General features: G+C 38.9%; 1 long non-coding RNA gene across 1 annotated transcript; it reads right to left on the reverse strand.

The window, feature by feature from the left end:
* Positions 1 to 801: 801 nt before the first annotated feature.
* Positions 802 to 5,065, reverse strand: LOC134038553 (uncharacterized). Its single transcript, XR_009932663.1, has 3 exons — positions 5,016 to 5,065; positions 2,632 to 2,729; positions 802 to 917 (listed from the first exon to the last, which is right to left on the reverse strand). It is a non-coding gene; the product is annotated as an uncharacterized LOC134038553 (long non-coding RNA).
* Positions 5,066 to 9,901: the final 4,836 nt, after the last annotated feature.

Consider the following 9,901-nt stretch of genomic DNA (forward strand, 5'->3'; position numbering starts at 1 on the left):
TTAGGCTTGTCTCCGTGGCAACAAACTTGGTACACGCACTTGTGTTTGAGAAAGAGAGCATGCGCGACAACTGAAAACGGCACTTTTTAATCCACGGTCTGATCATGCGCTTATTTAGATTAAAACCTAGTGTAGCCTATTAGCTTACTTATCAGTCACAGTAACTTAACACATATGGTTTTATTCGGTGTGTGAAAAAAACTAAGAGAAAGCAGGCGATCTGCTGGGCCAATTTATGAGCGGGCAGAGCGGCCCACCGTGAATTCTCCCGATTCTCCCGATGGCCACTCCGGGCCTGAATACTATTAATAAATGAGCAATATTTTTGGGGATCCTATTGGGGTGCTTTGGTCTTTCTTGGGGGTGCTGAAGCACCTGCTAGCCCCTCCCTAGCGCCGCCCATGACTGTAAAATAAAAGATAAAAATGCTATATTTACTTTAATCTGTTGACATAAACTGCAATGCAGCATTGACAGCTCCGCACAAGTATAAGTAAGCAATCGGTTCCATTTTAGAGGTTCTAGCAGCTTCAGCTTCCGGTCTAATGGGAATAGTGGGGCACAGGCCAGTTTTATAAGCATAATAAATCAATAAAGGTCGATTTGGTGACTGCCTAATGGTATTACAACATAAAAATTAATTATTGCAAAAGAAACAACAATAGAATAAACTTAACAGACAAAAACTGAATTGCGCACACCTGTAAGCTACCATGCCCATTCCAAAAACACTGTGCTGTTCGCTCTATGTGCTTCTGGCAATTTACATAGATGGTTAGTTAAGGCCATGTCACTTACCTCAACATGGCAGACACGCCACACAGCTTTTCTCCTAAAGAAATTCTCGGGCCCTGGGAAAAGATCCCGCAAGTCTTCACGGGACAAGGTGCCCATCATTTCCTCACTGATGTTTGCAGCTGTAAAAACATTGGAAGACACAGCAAGATGAAACAGTGCCATCCAATTCACTTAGATGTTTTTTTGAAAACCTCAAGAATTTAAACTAATTATTCAACCTAAAATACATGAACTGAACAATATCTTCAGCTTACTGAATTTATTTTCCCAAGTTTAGTTAACTTAACCCAATTGGTTTCAAAACTAATCTAGACATAACTAGACATAAAATATTCAAAACCATTTGATGGAATTGTCATTCTAAAACAAAATATTCACACATAAAATTAAGAGAAATCCTAAAATACAAGTGTAAGAGATGTCAGGCTAAAAAGTTAGTTTACATGTTTAGTGTGTCTGCTACAGATGACAAATGCCCAAAACTCCTCCTAACAATCACTGTGGCTACAGAGGGGGACAACATAGTAATTGCTGCTAGGCCATGGTATGTGGTTAACTGATTTAAATTCTGGGGCACTGGGCACTATCCTCTCCCAGGACCTCAAGTGGGAACTGAACATCAGCTCCCTCATCAAGAAAGCACAACAGAGGATGTACTTCCTTCGGCAGCTGAAGAAGTTCAACCTGCCAAAGACAATGATGGTGCACTTCTACTCAGCCATCATTGAGTCCATCCTCACCTCCTCCATCACCGTCTGGTACACTGCTGCCACTGCCAAGGACAAGAGCAGGCTGCAGCGTATCATCCGCACTGCTGAGAAGGTGATTGGCTGCAATCTGCCTACCCTCGAGGACCTGCACAACTCGAGGACCCTGAGGCGAGCGAGGAAGATTGTGGCCGACTCCTCCCACCCTGGACACTCCCTGTTTCAGTCACTCCCCTCCGGCAGAAGGCTGCGGTCCATCAGGACCAATACCTCACGCCACAAAAACAGTTTCTTCCCTTCCGCTGTTGGCCTCTTCAACAAGGCCAAGGGACCACACTGACTCTAATGACTTCCTGCTTAAAACACACTGCTTTTTGCACTGCATTACAAAATTGTATCTTCTACATTTGTATTTTTTGTAATATTTGTATTTTGATATTGTAATTTACGGCAACTTATATTTTATTTTATTGTATATTTAATTCAATTTTAACCCCACTTAGTACTGCTAGTTTATGTACCCTTAGTATAAATAGTCCACATATTTAAATTTTAGGTCCCTATATGTTTATTGTATGCACCTTCCTGCCAAAGCAAATTCCCTGTGCAAACTTTCATGGCGAATAAATCCCATTCTGGTTCTGATTGTACTCGCTGTGAAATATTTTACTGTTGCTTGCTTTTCTATCTAATCCTTCTTCCTCAATCTTTCAGCTAGAGCCACCATTTAAACTTTAAAATGTTGACAAAACCCTAAACTATTTTTATAACGTTCAGCTTTTTGATATCTATCCAACTTTTTTCAATTTCACTGATTATGTTTCCTATATCCTTATTTTTTGGATTGGACGTATAGTTTTGCGTCTAGGTTAACTTGTTTGAGGTGTGGATCCTAGGTACATTTCTGTTATTTTCTCTGCCCAGTTCGTTATAACGGTCACAGCTGCGCCATGGCAACCACACAGACATGCAGTTCAGCTTCCACACTCCCTCTTTAGTGTGACTCACATTTTTGAAATTCATTTCAGCTTTCGGGTATTTTCTCATTTCTGTATTTTCAGCAATTTAACAAATATAATTTCATCTTTCAGCATTCCCACTTTCTATTTGCATAACGTTACATTACCCTTCAAAATCGACACTGCCACATCATCTAATTCCTCCATGCTAGCTAGCTCGGTCCGCTGACGTTAGCTTGCCTGTGGTCCAGCCGTCTCCGTTTGACTGGAACGTTACACAACACATTTACATTAAAATATTGACAACATTTGAATGATATATGATGTAAAGAACAAGAAATGAACACTGGATATACCGTTTTTAACTTGCAATAAAACGCGTTAAATGATTCACTTCTAGATGAAGGACGTAGCTAGCAAGCACGGCGGTTTTTTGCAAACTGTCTGTTGGAGCATGCGCAACGGGGATCTCAGACCTATTGGCGGGTGTATATGGAAGCAAATCGTTACCAAAATTCAAATGCAAATGCATTTCCAGAAATGCATTTGCATTTTAAGAATGTGGCTGCATTATTTGACTCATAAATGAAATTAGTAATCAATCATCCTATTTGCATTTTAATTTTCTTCTTCAAGAGTGCTCAATCTTTCACTTAATTAAAATGAAAAAGAAATAGACATTTGAGATTTAATTTTCAAAACATGCCCCAGCAAATAGATACCAATATTCAATTTGAAATGTAAAATTTGAAAATAAAAATGCATTTCCAGAAATGCATTTTCATTTTAAGAACGTGGCTGCAAAATCGTGACCACAATTCAAATTCAAATGCATTTCCAGAAATGCATTTTCAAGAACGTGGCTGCAAAATCGTGACCACAATTCAAATTCAAATGCATTTGCAGAAATGCAAAATGAACGAAAAAGCATTCTGAGCGGCGCAGCAGAGTGACGTCAGTAGCCGCTCTTCTTCAGCTCCCTGCTTACCGAGCTACCCATCTCTGAGTACAGAGTGTATAACTCCTTCTACTACCACGTAGTAGAAGGAGTTTGACGTAGTTTATCAACTACGTCAAATAGCCATGGTAAAACCTATTTTATCAAGACCTGACTTGGAGAAATTAATCCATGCTTTTATTACGAGGTGGAGAGACACTGACTGTCTGTCCACCTTCAAGAAAAGGCTCAAGACGCACTTGTTCCGGGAGTACAACGGTACTTAGGAATGGTTCGCTTGACCGATGTTAGTTTCCTCAATGATCACAATGACTCTTGCTTAGAGACTTGTTGCTCTTGTGGTTAGTGGTAACTGACTTAAATTTTTGTACTCGCTGTGATATATTGTTTTATTATTGTTGCTTGCTTTTTTTCCACAGGTACACTTGCACTTATAGCAGTTCATGTTGTTTAATTGTAACTTGTTTAACTACATGCTCTTATGGTTCTTCCCTTTGGCACTTATTTTGGTTGTTCACAATGTGTGCTTCATGTTTTGGCTACTCGCAATGTTTTGTGGCTATCTCGTTGTTATGATCAGTGACCTATGCACTTTGTAAAGCTCTCTCTTGGAAGTCGCTTTGGATAAAAGCGTCTGCTAAATGAATAAATGTAAATGTATTACGACTCCTCTTGATTATTGCAATTCCTTGTACATAGGGATCAGTCAGACTTCCCTTGCCCGTCTGCAGCTTGTGCAGAACTCTGCTGCACGCCTGCTAACCCAGACCCGCAGGCGTGAGCACATCACTCCAATCCTGGCGTCCCTACACTGGCTCCCTGTGTACTATAGAATACATTTTAAACTTTTGTTATTTGTTTTTAAATGCCTGAACAACCTTGCTCCACCATATTTAACTGATCTGCTTCAGCCCTACTGCCCATCTCGATCCCTAAGATCAGCCGACCAGCTGTTGCTGACAGTTCCTAAAATAAGGCTGAAACTCAGAGGTGACAGAGCATTTGCCGCTGCTGCACCCAAGCTTTGGAATAAGTTGCCGTTTAATATTAGACGGGCCTCCTCGCTCCCTGTTTTCAAATCTCTTTTAAAAACGCACTTTTACTCCCTTGCTTTTAACTTACCTTAAATGTTCCGTCATTCCCTAGAAATCACTTGCAGTGAGCTTGTTTGTTTGTGTTTTCTACATCTATTTATTTTATGTATTTTTATGTATCAATGTAAAGCACTTTGGCTTCCCCTGTGTTTTTTTTTAATGTGCTATATAAATAAAGTTGATTGATTGAAAGCGGACGTACGCGCATCATCTTGTCATCTTCAACCGGCCGCGGAAGAAGGATCGACTGACCACGATTTGAGAGGAACAGGTGAAAGGGCCACCAACGAACAAACCAATGCCAGCCCGGTGGATGAGGCCATACCGATGCATTTTTCAGTGACTGACGAGGGCCTGAACATCGTTAATCAAAGAGTAAGTTGTCCACTAAATGTGTTGTCTAAGTTGCCAACTTGATAGGCTGCAGTTGTAATTTTAAACAAAGATAAAACCAGAATTGGAAGTAATATGTAACTGCAATTCCACTAGATTAACTCACCTGCACAAGCAGAGGGCAGAGATATGTCCAGTCCTCCTGTTTGGTAAAAAAAAAATGTGATCCACTGTTGAAATACATTTCGAAATCAGCAGGGTAAAAAAAGCCAGATCTTTAGATTTTACATACTTGAGAATCTAGTTATTAGTTAAGAATCTATTATTAGAAATTCATCCATCTTATTACTTTTTGTGGAAAGAATTTTAGCTAACTAGTTTACCCAGGTAGTTATCAGATTCTTTGGTGGTTGTTAACAGGTAGGCTTATACCTTCTGCCTACCTGCACAGCGGAATAATGATTCAGAGGAATGAACGGACATTTAGACGTTTGTCTCTTTAGCCATCAATGCGTGGCATTATTTATTGAAAGTACAACATGCTTCTCTCCGTGAGAGTCAGGTAACAAGTGAAGAGAGAGAGGGTGAACATCCCCCTTTATAAGATCATCAGTCACACGTGACTGATGTCATATGAGGCGCAACAGTGCCTCCTCCTGGACAAATATAATTACATACATTCATACACTTATCCACTCTCAACAGTGGTGCTATCAATGACAATATTTTCCCTGTTATAATATGTTTGCTGTTAATCTGTTTCAGTGTGGATTTCAAGAAGCTGAGGAGGGGCGCATGAATGTTGATGTTTCTAAACACGCAACTGCATTTATGCTTCAAGCCAGAGAAACCCATCGCCTGACACAGGTAATTTATGCCATTAATTTTCCAACTGTATTTCACTGTTACTAGCGAACATAAAAACAGCAACCTAAAAGATGCCCATACTACTTTTTTCAATAATATCATCACTGCAAATAAACAGTCCTCGGTTTCTTTTTAAAATTACTGACCGCCTATTAAGTAATCCAGATAAAGTTTTCCGCTAGCAGTCAGGTCAGAAGGCTCATTCAAGTGTTTTAAAAGGTGCTATAAAAATAAAATACACCTAAAATTAAACTTAAGTAATGGAATCTTGGCTGATGTTATCTCAAGTAGATGGGTTTTAGGTCAGTTAAACATCCAACTGAATATTTTTTTTTTTTAATGTTTCTCATGCATCTTGAGTGACCACTTGTGATTCATCACATCTCACAGACACACTTTGCATACACAATCTGCCCATCCACTAAATTTACTGAGCATGAGCTAACAATATACAACATAATACAACACTTAAACTTTTAGTGCAAGTACATTTAGCTGTCCACTGTCTATTTGGGATCCCATTGGTCAAAACGCATTAAACAGGTATAAAAGTCTTAAAGTTGCAGAGGGCAGTATGATTATTTTAAATTATAGTTTGGGTGGAAATAACTTATTTTGATCATTGCATGTCACTAACAGAAGTGTTTATCTTAAAGTGTGTTTGTGAGTTTCCATGTTGACTTCGTTTTTTGTATGAAGTTTATGATATATTTTTTCCTTCTCCCCAGAGAACTGTTAACCAGTTGGTGAGTGGAGTCCAGCAATATCAGGTGGTATTATTGGAGCATCTAAAACATAAAATGAGCAACATAATTGAAAGACATTCTGGGGACATGGATCAACTAAAGAGTGATGCAATGGGGGTATTTGACCAGTTTGTTGACCCTTTCAGTCAGATTTCTTCCACCCATTTGCAGGATAAGACCATCAGAGAGCTGTTACAACCTGTTTAACCAGAGATTGTTGTCGCAAAACAAACAGTATCTTATGTGAAAAGTGGAGACTCCAGAGTCCTTACCATTAAGGACCACTATTTTCATTATGTACCGTTGGTGAATAGTTTGGAGCAGCTCCTATCACATCCTAGAATTCTTGCAATGATTGATGAGGGGCCACAGCCATGCAAGGATGTTTTTTTTCATGATTTCATTGATGGAGACATTTTTAAGTCACACCCACTGTTTTTGAAATTTCCCACAGCATTGCAGTTGATTTTATACACAGATGAAATTGAGCTATGCAATCCGCTTGGATCTCGGGCAAAGAAAAACAAATTATTATTGATTTATTACACATTAGGTAACATCAACCCAAAATACAGATCAAGACTTGCTGCTATTCGTCTGCTTGCCATGGTAAAATCAAAAGATCTATCCCATTGTGGTATTGATGAGATATTTCAGAGGATAAACCGCAACTTAATTGAGCTGTGTGATGGTGTTCAGGTTTCCACTGCAAATGGTGAGAAGACCATTTATGGGGCGCTTATGTCTGTGTGCGGAGACACTCTAGCACAGCATGAAGTGGCTGGATTTAAGGTAGGAGTAGGGTTTGCCTACAGTAAATGCAGGCACTGTGAATGCAACTTTGAGGACATGCAGGAACAATTTAATGAAGATTTGTTTGTTAAAAGGACAATAGCAAGTTTTAACAGACAATGTAATGACATTGAAAAAGCGAGTACTGACTTTCTGAAAGACAATCTTAAGACGACATATGGTATAAACAGGAGAAGCAAATTAACAGAATTTCCTCACTTTGATATAATCAATCAAACCCCACAAGACATCATGCATGTTATTATTGAAGGTCATGAAGTCAAATGTGTTTTAAAGGATCTTGTGCTTTCAGGGCATATTGACTTTGACATTCAACAGTGCAATTACTGGTTTTCCTTATTCTCCTGTGGATGCGAGGGACAAGTGTCATGGAAATTTTGGAATACAGTTATAATATGTGTGTTTTATATGAGGAATATGTTTTAAGGGAAGTCTGAAGAAGCTTAATACAGTGACAGTCGATTCAACCCATTTGGTAGAGATGCCATTTGCAGTTTTATAACTAGGAGACGTGAAGTCTAAGAGACGGGAAGTCTGGGTGACCTGAGAGGGTTCTTGTCACCTGGGGAGGAAGAGACAGTTGGTCTGGAGACAATGTGAATTCAACTGTATTGTTATTGTGATCTGCTGCTCTGACCCTTCCTGTAGACTTGTTTGAAGTGGCCCACACAAAGGACAGTTGACCATTTGACTGGTGAACCCCTGTGGTTTTACTATCTACTGGTTTGGGGAGAGAGGCCACAATAAAGAACCGTGGGAACTTGATATGAAGTCACTGTCACTGAGCAGTGCTGACCAATCACAGAGTTCAGAATAACCATTTGATCTAAAGTTTATATAAGGCAGGGTTTTGGGGTTGTTCTGTATCACTCTGGCGAACGACCTGTGGCTAGCACCTCCTTCGTTATGACTGATCACAAAATACTTTGTTAAATCTTGATTTGTACAAGCAAAATAAATTTATTGTAACCGCCATCTCTTGACTATTCAAATCTACACAGTGCCACTGGAATTTTTCCATATCACAAGCCTTGCCCCATATCTATCAATACACTGTCATCAAATGACAATAAATTGAAACAGTCTGCTGGGCAGATGCTGGTTTTGTTAAAGATCCTTCCATTTCTCATTGACAAAATTGGAGAAAATGATCACACACAAATGCTACATAAGTTGTTAGAGATAATAAAAATTCTGTTTTCACCTATTATTGCTCTCTCAACTCTTTCAAAACTGAAGCTTTTAATTGAGCAACATTTAAATCATTTCAAGCAACTGTTTCCAGATGCAAATATTATACCTAAACAGCATTATCTGCTGCATCTGCCTTCTCAGATTAAGGCACTTGGTCCTGCAGTGAGGCATATGTGTATGTGCTTTGAGTCAAAGCATTGCTTTTTTAAGCAGTGGGCTTTGAAAAGTAGTTTTAAGAATATTTGTAAATCTCTTGTGAAGCACAACCAACTTTATGAATGTAGTCAGAATGTGCATCCAATTTTCTGACTATGTAGAAGCTAAGGTTAAAGACTTTTTGGGAATAGCGCAAGTTGAACATATAGTTTCTGTACAGTGGATTATACAACATGGAAATAAGCATACATGTGGAAAATCTTTGGTTTGTTCTAATGTCATCAATGATACTCCAGAGTTTGCACTTGTGAAAAACATCTATATTGTAAATGCATCAGTGTATTGTTTTGAATGCCAGCCTCTCACTACAGTTGGGTGGAATGATTATTATTTGGCTTATGAGGTGGAAATTCCTCACCTAGCTCAAGCCAATATTTTCATGGATATTGAAAATCTTGTTGATTATACACCATACTACTATGTAAATGTCAACAACAGAAAGTACATTCCAGTGAAGTATGACCTCACAAACATCATCAGTCATCATTCTAGGTTTTGAGTTTTATATTAGTCAGCTCAGCCACCTGACAGGGAGTCGGGTGGCTGACAGGGAGTCGGGTGGTTGAGCGGTGAGGGAATTGGGCTAGTAATCCGAAGGTTGCCAGTTCGATTCCCGGTCATGCCAACTGACGTTGTGTCCTTGGGCAAGGCACTTCACCCTACTTGCCTCGGGGGAATGTCCCTGTACTTACTGTAAGTCGCTCTGGATAAGAGCGTCTGCTAAATGACTAAATGTAAATATTAATTAATATTTCTGATCAGCTAAATAGGGGGAAAATTGGGTGGTCCAGATCAAGCTTAGATTGACTTAAAAATAGATTTGGCTTTGATGTAGCAGGCTCTCTGTCAGCGGTATTTGTTATATGTTTGTAACGTGGTCATTGTTTTATAGAAATGGAAGAAAAATAGCCACACTGTATTAAATGTATTATAAGAGTCATAATCCAATGTGTCAGCAGTTTTCAATAAATTGATGTCTTGAAGTCTTTGTCTTGAAACAAGATGACTAATGTTTTCCAACACAGCATGCTTAAAAATTGTATGACATGTCAAAAAAAAGCTTGTTTCATATGAGATATGACTTCAAACAAGATGTTTTCAAGACTATTTAACTTAACAAGATATTCAAGAAGCATTGTCTAAAAACAAGTTCTTTATAACTCAATGAAATCTCACTCTTTAGGCGATTGTGTCTTATATTAAAAAATTGAATAAT

This window comes from Osmerus eperlanus, chromosome 18 (genome assembly GCF_963692335.1).
Source record: "Osmerus eperlanus chromosome 18, fOsmEpe2.1, whole genome shotgun sequence".
Classification (NCBI taxonomy): Eukaryota; Metazoa; Chordata; class Actinopteri; order Osmeriformes; family Osmeridae; genus Osmerus; species Osmerus eperlanus.